The sequence below is a fragment of the Nicotiana sylvestris genome, chromosome 3 (assembly GCF_000393655.2).
Source record: "Nicotiana sylvestris chromosome 3, ASM39365v2, whole genome shotgun sequence".
Classification (NCBI taxonomy): Eukaryota; Viridiplantae; Streptophyta; class Magnoliopsida; order Solanales; family Solanaceae; genus Nicotiana; species Nicotiana sylvestris.
The window spans coordinates 25702630-25719978 of record NC_091059.1 but is presented as its reverse complement, the minus strand read 5'-3'; positions in this window follow the sequence as shown (position 1 = coordinate 25719978).

The following is a 17349-nucleotide window of genomic DNA, read 5'->3' as shown; positions in this document are numbered from 1 at the left end:
GGTATTACTCATTACTTTAGCCTTACATGGATGCTATGGAATATCCATGATACAATCTTCTAACAATTCAATCTTTTGTCTATGACTTGGGCTCAATTCTTTCTTTTAACTTATACCGAAATCTTCTACGGCTGTATGATTGTCAACATATATGCTGCATGGATAATACTCTGAACTCTTCAGTGCGTTCATAATGTAACTCTGGATCATTAATCGAATAATTCTTTTCGTTCCTTCTCTACTTTCTTTAAATGTAAGCAATTACTTTTCCTGGTCTTCCTGCCCCCTTGTTGCGTGCATACTTAGCTTACTTTAGTGCCCACACATATTGGAATTCCATACAACTTATATGATCTTGAATATCAATTTTGATTTTACTCCCCGTTTATTAGCCACGGTAGGTGTCACTTTCTTATGGAGTGCATGCAATGTTGTTGTGAGACTGTTATTATAAGACCATTCCCTCGTCGAGTCACTGAGCTTAGGTTGAAGCCTTCTTCCTTACTTCCTCAGCTAGTCTTCCATTGTAGTACTTAGGAAGGACCCTCTGACTCTTGTAAAGTTGTAAGCTTATTACAGACCTTTTGATGTCCTTCCTTACCTATAATTATCCGTAGTTACTTACCTCCACGCCCTTGTGCTTGTAGGGTTGCTTCTTAACTGATATTTTGATTGTCTTCCCAGTGGCACTCTCTTTTATTCTCGTAACATTCATACAGTACCTTTAACTATCCCGACTCCTATCTGAATATATCTCAAGTCGTACAATGACATTACTACGAGGCCGAATTCACTATATTGGGTTTTACTATGTTTACTTGCAAGAAGATTCTATCCATCAGGTAAAGCCCCTTTGACTAGAAAGTTCAAGTACCAAGGAGATTGATTTGAAGAGATGCAAATGCAGTTTTTGGAATAGATCACTTAGCTCTACTTCTCAGTCAATCCCTTTTGTTCTTGGAAGTAAGAATGGATTCTGACTCTTTCGGGGGCAAAGCGAGAATCGGATGCTCTCTTCTCCTCTGGGCTAAATCCTCCTGGCTTTTCAAGGCTGACAGAAGTACCGAAACAACCACAATATGCACCACTGCCAATTGAAAAAGAGGGAGGGTAAAATAAGCTAGTCATAAATATGGTAGAAGAATTAGTTAGGCGGCCTCCCAACACACTCTTGATACGAAAGCTCACATGCAAGTTTCCCTGCATGTGGCTCATTCGTGATAACTTCTTCGGATTTGCATGAACTAGCGAACCGATCACTAAGATCCTTGACCTCTTATTATAATTATAGGCAAGAGAGAAGGCTCGAATTTAAGGAGTCTTGGAAGAGGAATCAACAACGGAAGGTGAAACCAGCTGATGGAAGGCAATGAAATAGGTGCAGAAAGCAAGCCATCTGAAGGAGGAGTAAGAAAAATCCGTCAATAAATGACGAACTCCATTATACAGATGATAGGACAGGGCTAAGGCAGTAATCTCGACGGAGAACTTTTTTGAGGCCCGAGTGAAGGCATATATGTCGAACGGATTCACAATAAACAAAGGCGATTGAAAAAAAGGGCAGGTTCTGTAGTCAACTGCACTTGGTCACTTCCTGCTCTCTCGGGTCATTTGATCTTCTCAGTTCCACACTTCTTTTCATTGGAAACCCATTAGTGCTTTACTTTCTTTATTAGTAGGCTAATTGGGAGGTCTATGAAATGTATACGAAAAGGATGATTCTTTATTCATGTAATTCCACTGTGAAGGCTGGCGGTCAGATGGAGCTGATTAGATCTACAACCGAGATAGGTCCATCCCTGGAGTCAAAGAGTTATCACCTGTGATTGCAGTTATTAATTTTTATACACGAAATTTGTCACGAAAACGCTCGAAGTCCCTTGAGCCTCCTCTTGTACCAATGTCTATATTCCGTTCTAGGAATAAGGTCAATTTCTTTTCCGGTATGTGGAGTTTTCTTTCGTTCTTACGACAGGCTGAGAGCAGTGCCTGCCAGCCCCCAAAAGTGCTTTCCTTTTCGCGCGAAAGAAAAAAGATGTTTAGCTTTTTTGTCTGCCTCATTTACCTATCAAAGATTCTGATTCTTTTCTACCTGACTAATTATCATCCAGACATTGCTTACACTTACAACATAGAAGGGAGTGATCAGCCGATTTTTATATGGACAAGCCGAGATCATTCTCAACGAGTGGAAAGGGTGCTTTTCTTTCTCCTCTGATGATAATTCGAAAAGAGTCAGAACAATCTCCTCATGCAAAACACCAATCGATTCCCAGCCATTCTTCGAAGCTGATTTGAAAACAAAACATTCGTTCTCCCCTATTTGTTCCATTCTCAATGGTTAGTCGGTTGGCAGGATGCTTTGGTTTATCGGATCGATCACAGTGGTCGTACTATCATGCCTTTGTTTTGTTGTGTGAAGAAAGTAATCGGAACCATACTTCCTACAGCTAACATGTGTCCAGTCCAGCGGGAATACGCAGCGCAAACAAACTTGAGTTGCTATACCGAATCCCCCACAGAACATCGGGGACCGAGTGGTAAGGCCATGATCCGTAGGGGAACCGCCCTACATCGGAAACTTAGAAGAGGACACTCGGCGTTAACACTCCCAAATCTGGAAATCCTAACATGTGGTGCTTTTCTCCCTCTAGTTCGTTGATCTGTGGGCATATGGGTCTTTTCCGTAAATAAAGGATTGCTACCATTGTCCCTTACAACACTCGATCTGCTGATTCGTCTGTAACCTCCTGTCTATCCATAACTAGGCTCTTCCTGAATCAACTGCTAACTACTCATTGGTCCATTCTCATATCAATATTCCGTGTAATCTTTCTTGGGTTTATCAATATTTTCTTTGTCTAACTTACCCCTCGCACTGGCTCCTTATTTATGAATAACATTCCGGGCAGGAACCCTTACTTCTTTTCCTTGACGTTGTGCTTGCATAATATTCTAGAATCGTAGTATATCTGTAGGATTTGGATAAGTACAATCTCATTCATTTTTCATTTTTATTGAATTCTTTCTTTACCATCCCATAGTCATTAGAACCACTTAATTCTAACTTAATGTCGCATCACTTCATATTCCCCCTTTAGGAAAGTACTAAGAGTTGGAGCCACGAGGATCTAACTGTAGATGTTTTACCTCTTCATCTTTGGCGTCTTTTCACATTATCGATAACCATTACTCGCCTTGCGGCAATCCTTCTGTACCAAGGATAACAAAATTCCTTACTCGCGAGGGTGATACATAGTATAATTGGAACATACAGTCCCTTAAGCTTAACTTTGCTCACATTGCTTTCTATAGGGAAGCGTCTTCCTAAATGACCATTCTCTAAATTTCTCATGAATCTTCTTCTGTTGTCCATTCTATTATCGCCAGAAGGGAATATAAAATTCTCACGATATTGACTATTATCAAATCACTCAGTCCCTAATTCATGTTTAGTTTATCTTGTTCACTAGTCCATACTGATTTCTATTACTCTGTGGTCTAACTTTTCCTCTTAGTAATCATGTTAGAGTCACGAACTTATTTTTTGAAATGAGTATGTGACTTTATGGCCTATACTCTTTTGCTGCCTCAAGGCCTGTCACCTTTCGTATTTTCCTTCACTTGACTATAGACTCTGTAATACAGTCATCTTTTTTTGATATATTGTTGTCATCCATGTATCACATCTTACTCATAATGCGTCATTAACTCTCTTCTCATTTCCCGCTAGCATCTACGTCCATCACTTTATTCTGAAAACTTGAACAAGACATTCTTTTGCTTTTAGCTCCATCCATTGGCTCTTCGAATTTCCTAACATTTTTTCTCTACTAGGGATGGGAGCCATACTAAGGTAATATTTATTCCTTCAAGGCTTCGAGTGCCTATATTTGTAGTACTCATATCTAGTTGTACTATTTTAGAGTGCACAATCTGGGTGTCTCACAAGGAGACCTATTAACACATTTGTAATATCCTTCGAAAATGTCAACTAACGCAAACAATCTATCCACTATTTTGGGTCTCTCTAACCCCAACCGAATCCTGATATCCGTCCTTCTCTTATACTACTTCTGTTAGCTTCCATAGGGCATAAATGAGATGGGTGTGGCCAATTATACATACCTCTGTTACAATTGAAGGTAACTCAAAATGCTTATATTTCTCTACTTGAATTATAAATATGTTAATCTTCATTAAATGGGTACCTCGTACCCTTCTTCATCTTGCTTCTTTTACTTGCTGAAACTTGTGTCTACCTTCCGATTTTCTTATTCATTTTTTTACCGTAAGAGTGGATAGACATTCTTGCCTTAGGGGATCATTATCAAGAAGCTTACACATCTTAGTATACATATGATCTACGGAATACATCATATTTATCCATCATAAGCATGATGCAAAAATTGAGTTCCTCTAACTCAACTCTTCCACAATTATATCTCTTACCAATTGTCTTTCTAGATGTAGGTATCATCGTATTATGAATAAGATAGAGTATAAGAAATTGAGTTCTTACAACTGAGCTCTACCACACGATCTAGAATAAGAAGAAAGAGTGACAGTCTTAAATGCCCTATAGCCTCCTACTTATAAGTGTGGTACATAACACACCCATAAACAAGACTCTACTAGACACGGCTTGTAGACTCTCTAGGACAAAATTGTTCTGATACCACTTTTGTCACGACCCAAACCGAAGGGTCATGAAGGGCACCCGGTGCCTTACTCAATCAAGTACCAACGTAACATATCTTTCTTATTACATCGTCATAGGTAAGTGGGACAGAAGGGGCGTAATGAGATAACCAGAGTAAACATGAGGTAATACCCGGCATAGAATGACCCAACCTAATATAGAAACTCATACCTGTGACATATGGGCCTATAAGACCAATGTGACATATTATATACTTAAAATATAGGCCGACAAGGATATACAAGAATCTGTATACATGACATCTATCTATAAGCCTCTAAGAGTACATACTTATCATAAAGGTCGGGACAGGGCCCCGCCATACCAAACAATACATGTTTAAATCATACTGACCAAACAAGCAACTCCGAAGCAAATGGAGCGCACCAACATCTTCCGCTGAGCTGATAGCCTACTTGGAGGACTCTCGACCCGTATATCGGGAAATGCAGGCATGAAACGCAGCGTCCACAGGAAAAGGGGATGTTAGTACAAATAATGTACCGAGTATGTAAGGAATGAAAATCTATAAATAATAGACATGATAGAAACATGGAGTAAAAGACACGACATGTAAGTCTGAATAACTCTGTGAATCATTTAATACTTATAGTGTCATGCATATGCGTATGAATGTTATGTCGTGCATAGGCACATGTGTCCATAACATCATCAAGCCTCTAAGGGCATCCCATCATATTATCTCGGCCACTGCGAGCAAATCATCAATGTATACCAGCTGATCAGGTAGTGGTGCGTATATAACGCCACAACCTTTTTCCTGTATCCTATGTGTGTGTGTATATACATATATATGCGTATATAATGTCGTCTGGTCATGGGTCAATGTATATGTATAAATGAATGCAATGCATGAGAAGTACGTTAATAAAATCTCTTGGAACATCATAAGACCATTATGCCTCTGATTAATATCATAAAATAAACTTTATCAATTTACGTATTTTCTAAGACCCATGAACAGACGATAGAATAATAAGACATATGGGGAATCAAGAACATAGGCATCTCTAGTATTTCTATGAATAGAGTCATTTATGGAAGTTGTGCATTTACTTGTTTCGTTTGTATCGTATGGATCATGCCAAAAGAAAGAAGGTATAGCCTTAACATACCTTAGCCGATTCTCTTGACAATCCCTCTAACACACGTCAATTGCGACAAATCACATAATGACGGATCAAAGTAGGGAAAAATCCGTATGATATTCTTAAGAAAGTTTGTACTGTGCTCTCTTAAAATCGCAAAATCCCATTGCGATTACACAGTATAAATTCGTTGCAAATATCTTAGAATTGTAAATCCTTATTGAAGCTTCATCTGTTGCCTTCTAATACAAATACATTTTAATGACTTTTGTTGGAGTCTTTATCAAAGAGAGTGGGGCCCAATTTAGGATGACTAAGCCATAAAACGCTTCTTAAAATTTGCCACCTTTTACATGATTTAAGAGTCATTTCTTGGTTTGATCAAGACAACCTTGGGCTTCCACTTTAAGGGCACTTAGTCTTATCCATTTTATGCTTAATTACTCAATTAGCCTAATTACTTAATTAATCTCCCACTAAAAATTTATAATTACTCAATTATCCACATAATTAAGAATTATCTCAAATTACTTAAAATAATACTCACTTTTAACACACTTTGTACACCTTAGTATCATGGTCATGTGGTATCTCTTATGACACTAGTCCATAAATACGGGTGTTATAGCTTGGACCGTATTTTATCTCAAATTGCCAAATTTCGACGAAACTCATTTTCTTCAATTTGCTTACCCTCTCACCTTCACGAATTTACTTATCACTTGTTTGAAATAGCATAATGCTTATAATCTCAAAATAACCCCATTCCCGAACTTACGACGAAACTTTAACGTACGAAAATGCGTGATGTAACATCTCATTTCCAAGCTTTCATCAATTTACTTATGGCGTACTTTCATGTACGAAAACATGGGATATAACATCATCCCCCCCCCTGGAACATTATTCCTCGAATGTTGATTGATGCACTTATCACTCTAAGCCCTGTTATGAGATTTGTTTTGAAATCCGCCCAATTTGAGGTCTAAATCATAATTTTACATAATCCCTAAATTCTACCTAAAACTCCTAATTTTTACCTTGTAATTCGTAGATTCAATGTGAAAATTCATAGAAATTAATTGAAAACTAGTTAAAGTTGTTTACCAAAGAATTTGGGGAGAAAATGTTCTTCACAAATCGCCTCTAGAGAACTTATGGTTTAAAATTAGTGTAAAATGAGCTAAGTCCCGATTTTCCCAACTTTTACCCAACTGCAGATGTCGCAATCGTGAACTCTTATTCGCAATTGCGACCATCGCAAAAGCGAACCACTGATTGCATATGCAATCAGTGTCTCATCCTTACAGCAGTCATCTATGTGACATTATGTTTGCATTTGTGAAGGACACCCCACGCGCAAATGATAGCCAAGCTTCGCAACAGCAAAGTTTTTCTACATAACACAATATTGCAAATGACACAAGAGCCTCAAAAGTGATCATAGGATAGTTAACAAAAGCAGACCTTTCTTTACAAATGCGAAGACCGTCCTGTAGCCCATGTTCGCATTTTCGAGCCTGGCATCGCAAATACGAGGCTCACAATTGCGATCAGGTTCTCATAAATGCGAGACATGCAACTTCACACCAGCAACTACTGAGCATCAGTAGTAACAAATTCAACCATAACACATCTGAAACTCACCCAAGCCCCTCAGGCTCCAATCGAAACATACACACAAGTATAATAACATCACACAAACTCACTCTCTAACTCAAATTACAAATACAACATCAAATATCACGATTCAATTATCAAAACTTAAAGATTTTAAGTTTGAAACTCATATTTCCAACTTTTCACATAATGCGCCGAAATTCGTTTGGGTCACACGGGACCCCCAAACATGCATACAAGTCCAAAAATATCATACAAACCTACCGAAATCGTCAAAATACCGATCTGAGGTCGTTTACCAAAAATGTTGACTATGGTCAACTCTAGCCTCATTTTAAGTAAAAATTTATATATTTTGCAAAATTTCACATCAAAGCTTTCCGAAAGATGACACAGACCATGCACGCAAGTCTTATAACATCAAATGAAGCTATGAGAGGTCTCAAAACTTAGAAATTAAGGCTAGTACTCAAAATGACCTATCGGGTCATCACATTCTCTACCTCTAAATGATATATTTGTCCTCGAACGGACATAGAAATGTAATTGGACTGGTAAAAAGGTGTGGGTATCTACTTTACATATCGGACTTAGACTCCCACGTCGCCTCCTCAATTGACTTACCTCTCCATTGCACTTTCAGAGAAGGAAAACTCTTATACCATAACTTTCAAACATGTCTGTCTAGAATAACCACTAGCGCTTCCTCATAGGTCAAATTCTCATCAAGCTACACCATGCTGAAGCCTAAAACGTGTGACCTATCCTCATGGTACTTCGGAAGCATGGAAACGTGAAATACTAGATGTACCCCTACTAGGCTAAGATGTAATGCAAGCCTATAAGCAACATCCCCAACACACTCCAAGATCTCAAACGGGCCACTAAACCTCGGGCTCAACTTTCCCTTCTTACCAAACTGCATCACGCCCTTCATGGGCGATACTCGGAGTAGATTCTTCTCACCCTCCATGTAAACCACATCTCGAACCTTCCGGGCTTTATAATTTTTTTGCCTAGAATGAGTTATAAGAACCCGCCCCTGAATCACCTTAACCTTTTCCAAAGCATCGGGGACTAAATCAGTGCCAACTAATCTAACCTTACCGGGCTCAAATTAACAAACTGGCGAATGACATCGCCTCCCATATAAGGACTCGTACGGAGCCATCTAGATACTCGACTAATAGATGTTGTTGTAGGCGAACTTCGCTAGAGGTAAAAACTAGTCCCACTAACCCCCGAAATCCATAGAGAATGCCCATAATGTGTTCTCCAAGATCTGAATATTGAGCTCGGATTGTCCGTCCATTTAAGGATGAAATGTTAGTACTCAGCTTGACCCGCGTGCCCAACTCATGTTGCATGGATCTCCAAAAATGCGATGTGAACTGCATGCTCTGGTCATAAAAGATAGAAATGGGCATGCCTTATAGGCGGATAATCTCCCAGACGTAAATTTGAGCCAAATGCTCTGAAGACTAGGAAGTCATCACCGGAATGAAGTGTGAAGACTTAGTCAACCGGTCCATAATAACCCAGACTGCGTCATATTTCTTCAAGGTCTGTGGTAAGACTACCACAAAATCCATAATGATGCGCTCCTACGTCTATTCCTGTATCTCCAATCTCTGAGTCAACACACTCAATTTTTGACGCTCGTACTTCACCCGTTGATAATTCAAACACCGAGAGACATGACTCATAATATCTTTATTCATCTTTCGCCACCAATAGTGATGTTTCAAGTCATGGTACATCTTCGTGACACCTAGGTGAATGGAATAGCACGAACTGTGAGCCTCCTCAAGGATCAGCTCTCTCAACCCATCAACAATTGGAACACAAATCCGACCCTGAAGCCGCATAACACCATATTCGCCAATCACAACCTCCTAGGCACCACTCTACTGCACCGTGTACCTCAACACCAACAAGTGAGGACATCAAACTCGCAAAACTTGATGCGCTCCAACAACAACGACTGTGCCACAACACAAGAAAGAACTCGTCTAGGCTCCAAAAAATCTAATCACACAAATTCGTTGGTCAAGGCCTAAGCATCCACGGCTAGTGGCCTCCTTACTGCCGGTAAATATGTCAAATTGCCCATGCTCTCAGCCTTCCTGCTAAATGTATCAGACACTACATTGGCATTCCCCGAATGGTATAATATGGTGATATTATAGTCTATCAACAACTCTTACTATTTACATTACCATGAATTAAGGTCATTATGCTTGAACAGATGTTGGAGACTCTGATGGTTGGAATAGACCTCACATGAAATTTCGCACAAAAAGTGCCTCTAAATCTTCGGCGCATGAACAATGGCTACTAGCTCCAAATCATGAAAAGGGTAATTCTTCTCATAAATCTTCAACTGACGAGACACGTAGGCAATCACCCTACCATCCTGCATCAATACCGCACCAAGCCCAATACGTGATGCATCACAATACACGGTGTGAGATCTCAAACCTGTAGGCAACACTAACACTAGGGTTGTAGTCAATGCAATGTTGAGCTTCTGAAAGCTCATCTCACACTCGCCGGACCATCTGAAAAGAGCACCCTTTTGGGGTCAACTTGGTCAATGGGATGATATAGATGAAAACCTCTCCACGAACGACGATAATAACCTGCCAAACCCAAGAAGCTCCAAATCTCTATAGCTGAAGTAGGTATAGGACAGTTCTGAGCTGCTTCAATCTTCTTAGGATCCACCTTAATGCCCTCAAAAGATACAACATGCCCCAAAAAGAAATTGAGTCTAACCAGAACTTACACTTTAAAAACTTGGCATATAACGGACGATCCTTCAAAGTCTGAAGTACGATTCGTAGGTGCTGCTCATGCTCCTCTCAACTACGAGTGTAGACCAAAAAATCATCAATGAAGATAATCACAAAGGAATCCATATAAGTCTTGAACACTCGGTTCATCAAATCTATAAAGGTTGTTGGGGCATTAGTCAAGCCAAATAACATCAATGAGAACTTGTAGTGACCATACCGAGTCCAAACACTTGTCTTAAGGACATTTGATGCCCTAATCTTCATATGATGGTAGCCCGACCTCAAATCAATCTTGGAAAATACCTTGGTACCCTGAAGCTAGTCAAATAAGCCATCAATCCTCAACAATAGATATTTGTTCTTGACAGTGACCTTATTCAACTGTCGATAGTATATGCACGTCCTCATCAATTCGTCTGTCTTTTTGACAAACAACATTGGTACACCCTATGGCAAGACACTAGGTATAATGAATCCCTTGTTGAGCAAATCCTACAACTATTCCTTCAATTATTTCAACTCAATTGGGTCCATACAATATGGTGGAATTAAAATAGGTTGAGTGTCTAGAACTAAGTCACTGCAAAAGTCGATATCTCTGTCGAATAGCATACCCGACAAGTCTATAGGGAATACCTCTGTGGAACTCTCTCACTACCAGAACTGAATTCATGAAAGGCACCTTGGCACTAGAATCACGAATATAAGCCAAATACGCCAAACACCCCTTCTCGACTATACGCCAAGTCTTCACATATTAAATGACCCTACTAGTGGAGTGACCAGGAGTCCCTCTCTACTCCAATCGAGGCAACCTCGGCATGGCTAATGTCACAGTCTTAGTATGACAATCCAATATAGCATGATACAGTGACAACCAATCCATGAACAAAATAACATCAAAATCCATCATATTAAGTAATAGAAGGTCAACCCTAGTCTCATAGCTCTCAATAGTGACCAAACAAGAATGATAGACTCGGTCCACCATAATAGAATCCCCAACAAGTGCAGACATAGAAACATGAGTACTCAAAGAATCATGAGACATATCCAAATATGAAGTAAACTAGGATGAAACATACGAATAAGTAGTTCTTGGATCAAATACAACTGATACATCTCTTTGGTAAATCGGAACAATACCTATGATTACTGCATCAAATGACTCTGCCTCAAGTCTGGCTGGGAATGCATAGCAACGGGGCTGAGTCCCACCAATTGGACCTCCACCTCTCGGATGGCCTCTCACTAGCTGGCCTCGAACTCTAGCTGCCTAACCTCCACCTCTAGCTAGCTGAGCGGGCAATGGATCAACCGGTGCCGAAATCATGGCACGAGTACCCTGCTGTGGCGCACTATGTTGATTCTGGGCAGTACCTCCTGATGTGTTCCATATCTCCCCACCCAAAGCACTATCTCTGCTAACGTGGCTATTGAATTTGGGGCTGAACTTGATGGTCCGAATAACCACTATGATATCTCTAAATAGGTGATGCACTAATGGGAGCTAAAGGTATACTGTATGCTAGCTGCTCAAGATGAGACCCATAAAAACCACAACTTCTTGAAGCACCATGTGATACTTGAAGCTTTGACTGAACTAGCTTGATAGGAGCCTCTACTAAAGGAACCCTATGTCCAGACGAGGCACCAATGAATCCACTAAAATGATGATGCCTCTTCTCAAATGCCGCCTCTCTACCCTAGCCACGAATCCTCTCAATCCACCTAGCAATCTCCATAACTAGAGTGAAAGAAATATCATTCTTGGTCTCTCTGGCCATCTGTATAATGATACCGTAAGTAAGGCCATCTATAAATCTCCACACCCTCTCCCTCTTAGTAGAGATCCAGATAACTACATAGCAGGATAAATCTATAAATCGGGTCTCATACTGAGTAATGGTCATGCTACCTTACTGGAGGTGCTCAAACTAATTGTGGAACTCCTCTCTCTTGGTGCAGGGAATGAACTTCTCCAAGAATAGATGTAAGAACTGAGCCCAAGTGAGAGGAGGTGAACCTGTTGGTCTGCCTTGAACATACTCCTTCCACCACCTATTAGTAGAGTCATACATCCAAAACACTACAAAGTCAACTTTGTTGGACTCCTCTATACTCATGTTGCACAATACCTCATGGCAACGGTCCAAGAAATCCCAAAGATCCTCAGAAGGCATACCACCAAAGCGATTGGGAAACAACTTGGTGAACTTGTCCAACCTCTTCATCCCCTCGACTGACATCATGGATCCCTCCTGGAATGTGTAGCAATAATAGGTTGAATCGCTCCAATTGGTGGAACTACTGGAGATTGATATCCATGAGCCATTTGTCCTTGAGTGTGAGTAGCGGGAGTCTGGGCCCCTTTCCCAGCCTGAGAGACGGTTGGTGCCAAAGGTAACTCGCTGAACTGGGCCACAAATTCCATAAAGCCAACCAAGAGGACTACGGCATTCTAAAGTATTGGGGTAGCAATGAACCCCTCTGGAACCTGAGCTGGTCCAACTAGCGCAGGTGGAGCATGGATCTCCTCATCCTGCTCAATATGAGGCTCTACAATAGGTGTTGTTGTGTGTACTATAGGCTGAGCTCTGCCTCTGCCCCTGGATCTCCCTCGGCCCAAGCCTCTACCCCTGGTAGTGGCTGCAACTTGGGGCTCCGACTTCAGATCAGATGTGGATGTCATACGTTTCATTACCATCTATGAGAGATTAAGAGAAGAATGATTCAATCTTAAGCAATGGGATAAAGTCGCGCGATAGAGAAAAAAAGAAATTGAAATTTCCTAAAGCCATATATCCTCTAAAAGATAAGTACAGACGTCTCTGTACTGATCCTCCAGACCCTACTAAGCTTGCTCATGACTCGTGAGACCTAAGCAACCTAGTGCTTTGATACCAACTTATCACGACCCGAAATCCCAACCACAGGGTCGTGATGGCAGCTAAGATTCGCTTGCTAGGCAAACCAACTCTAGTAACCACTTAACCAATTTTTCAATAATTTAAAAGCAAATGATTAAGAATATAAGTCTGAAATACTCAAAATTTAATAAACTAAAACCAACACAGTCTAGTATACACCCAGAAACCGGTGTCACAAGTACATGAGTTGCTAAAAATACTACAAACAAAGTCTGAAATGAAATACAATTGTCCGAATAAAATAAATAGTAATAAGATAAGAATGGAACTTTAGGGTTTGCGAATGTCATGCAGTTGTACCTCAAGTCTATGGATGATAATAGTCCGACCAAGCCTCCACTAAACGCCGTTGGGACTAATATAAGAATCTACACAAGAAGTGCAGAAGTATAGTATGAGTATAACCGATACCATGTACTACGTACGTACCGAGCCTAATCTCGACGAAGTAGTGACAAGTCTATAACAAGGCACTTACTATAAACATGTACGAGTATATGTAAAACAATAGCACAATAGAGAAACAGGGATTAACATGAAAATCAGAAGAAGAAAAATACATAATAGAGGGTCCCAGAATATCATCTATGCTCAAATTCACAATACAATACATATACGGAACCAACAGTCAAGAACAATCATAATATATCTTCTTCGTTGTGGTGCGCAACCCAATCACATATATATAGCAATATCGTTGCGACATGCAACCAGATCCTAAACATCATATTAATATCCATTTCGGTGTGAAACCCGATCTCAAATACCGTATGAATATCATTGCAGCGCGCAACTCGATCCCAAACATCATTTCAATATCCGTTGCGGCGTGCAACCCACTTCCATATATGTAACATGTATGTACAATACTACAACCAACTATGACGTATTTCACAATGAAACACAATAAGGAAATTAAACAAATAAACACATAAGAAAAATAAAAGCGGCTATCTAATAACATACAAGAACATAAGGCAAGTAAAAGCGGTCAATAAATGAAAACATGGGTACATGGAAACATATAACGAATTAAGGCATGTAACGAACGAAATCATGAATTTAACAAGTAAGGGCAAGTAACAATAAAGCTCTGAACGACTAATAACATGGAATAAATAGAAACACGCAATTAAGAAGCCTACCCCGCATGCTTAACCTATGACAACATCATATGCACTCGTCACCTTACACATACATCGTCCCCACATATAAATCACATAAAAAATAGACCAATCAAGTCCTAATTCCCCCAAGTCAATGTTAACCACGACAGTTATCTCTTTCTGTAATATCATAATCAACCATGGATTTTCCTTTCGAACAAGCCTCCAAACTAACCGAATCTAGCCAATTATCATTCAAACAATTCAAAAAAACTTTAAAAGCTACCCACAAATGAAAAAGGTTTAATTTTGATCATATTTGAAAAATTCAAAAGTTGACCCAGGCTCAATAGGTTGAAATCTGATATTTGGGCCAAATTCCGATTACCCATTCACCCCCGAGCCCGGTTATATGATTTGTTTCAAAATCTGACCTCAAATTGAGGTCTAAATCTCAAATTTATAAAATCCCTAAATTCTACGTAAAACCCCTAATTTCTACCTTGCAATTTATAGATTTGATGTTAAAATTCATGGAAACGTAATGAGAATTGATTGAAAACTAGTTAAAGTTACTTGCCAATGAATTTGGGGAGAAAATGTTCTTCAAAAATCGCCTCTAGACAACTTAGGGTTGAAAAATTGTATAAAATGAGCTAAGTCCCAATTATCCCAACTTTTACCCAGCTGCAGATGTCGTAATTGCGAACCACTGATCGTAAATGTGATTAGCGTCTTAGCCTTACAGTTGTCACAAATGTGACATTATGTTTGCATTTGTGAAGGACACCTCATACGCAAATGAGAGCCAAGCTTCGCAAAAGCGAAGCTGATCTACATAATATAGTGTCGCAGATGCGACACAAGAGTCGCACATGTAATGACAATACAGTTTTCAAAAGAGAACATTTCTTTGCAAATGCGAAGACGAAACCCCCATCCCATTTTCGCATTTGAGAGCTTGACATCGCAAATGCGAGGCTCGTAATTGTGATCAGGTTCTCGTAAATGCGAGACCTGCAACTTCACACCAACAACTTTTGAGCATTAGCAGTTCCAAACTCAACCATAACGCATCTAGAACTCACCCGAGCCCCTCGGGCTCCAATCTGAACATGAACACAAGTATAATAATATCACAAAAACTCGCTCGTTGACTCAAATCACAAAAATAACATCAAATATCAAGATTTGATCATCAAAACTCAAAGATTTCAAGTTTAAAACTCATTTTTCTAACTTTTTACATAATGTGCCAAAACATGTTCGGGTCACCCAGGACCGCAACGAAACATGCATACATGTCCAAAAAATATCATACGAAACTAGTGGAATCGTCAAAACACCGACCCGAGATTGTCTACCAAAAATTTTGGTCGTGGTCAACTCTAACCTCATTTTAAGTCAAAAATCACATTTTCTTCAAAATTTCACACAAAAGCTTTCCAAAAGACGACACATACAACTGACGCAAGTCATATAACATCAAATTAAGCTGTAAGAGGTCTCAAAATACATAAATTAAGGCTAGTACTCAAAACAACTTATCTGGTCGTCTCATTCCTCTTATGGGAGGAGTTTCTACAGGGATAGAAGGAGCAATTTTTCTCTTTGTGCCACCCAGGCCCTTTCCTAGGGTCTTTCCGCTTTTGCTCCTCTTCTTTGGATTGTAACTATCAGATACCTTTTGCAACAGATTATGGAGAGGCTCTTGTCTAGAAGGAACTGGTTCATGGAACTGTTTTATCAAACCAACTAGCCCCTTTGCTGCACCTGTGCCACCTGAACCACCACCTCTCTCTTGTATTTCTATCCCTAAATTTTCACTTTCATCTGCACTCTCTTTACTCCACACTACTATTACACCAATCTCCTCATCTAACCCAATACGAGTTAGTGAATTAGATCTAGCCACTTGTTTTTCTCTCTTTCCCCTCACATTAGCCTTTATCACGACCCTAATAGCCCTCCGTAGGATGTCGTGATAGAATCTAGTCTCTAGGACTAGATAAGTTGAATACTTACAATAATCTAAGGCAATTTAACATTAACAATTTGAAACATAGCTTAATATAAATACGGAAACAAAAATGAAATAGGCATACTCGACAATAATCATAACAACCTCCCAAGATTTTTTAATACAGAGTCATGAACTCTAGTTAAGTACATGGAAAGATCTCAAGGATCGAAATACAATATTGTTCAAGTGACAAGGTGACAGTATAATATAAGGAAAGGACACCAAGGGACCGCGACGACCAAGCAGCTCTACCTTGAATCCTCGCGATCAACAAGCTAACTCTGCCTGAGTCCGATAACCCCAATACTTGGCTCTACACAAAAATGTGCAGAAGTGTAGTATGAGTACACCACGGTCGGTAACTAGTAACTATCAAGACTAAACTCAGAGGAGTAGTGATGAGGTACAAGTCAAGACACTCACTAGACAAAATAACCCGTGCAATATAGAAGTATAAAGCTAATAATGGAAAGCATGAATCAGTAAATGGTAACAAACCAACTTGTGATATAAACAGTAAAGCAATAAGAACACAAAGAAGTATCATTGAAACCAATTAAAGAATGCAAAGTACAACCAATTAATCAAGCTGTTCTACACAAGTTTCACAACAAAATCACTCTGTGATACTTTATCTCGTAGTCACAGGTCACGGGTCTCAACCCACCATCATATACTCACGGCACCTCGTGCTCACATCTCGAATTACAACCTCACGGATAACTCACATGCCAATATCTCAATCCGTCTGGCGTGGTCATAGGATCACAATCACAATCCCTCTAGCATGGTCATAGGCTCAAAATCACAATCCCCCCGGCATGGTCATGGGCTCACAATCATAATCCACTCGGCATGGTCACAGGCTCAATAGCAATATGAAACGGATAATACAAGAACACATGGGCATGACCAATAAATGTCAAGTTTCATACTCTTGAGTTAGTATAAGTGGCACACTACTGTGTATGCTTGTGCGAGTGTACTACTACAGCCCAAGTCAACAAGTAATATCAAAGACATCGAGTGGCTCATCGAAGCAACAAAACAAGTCATGCAAG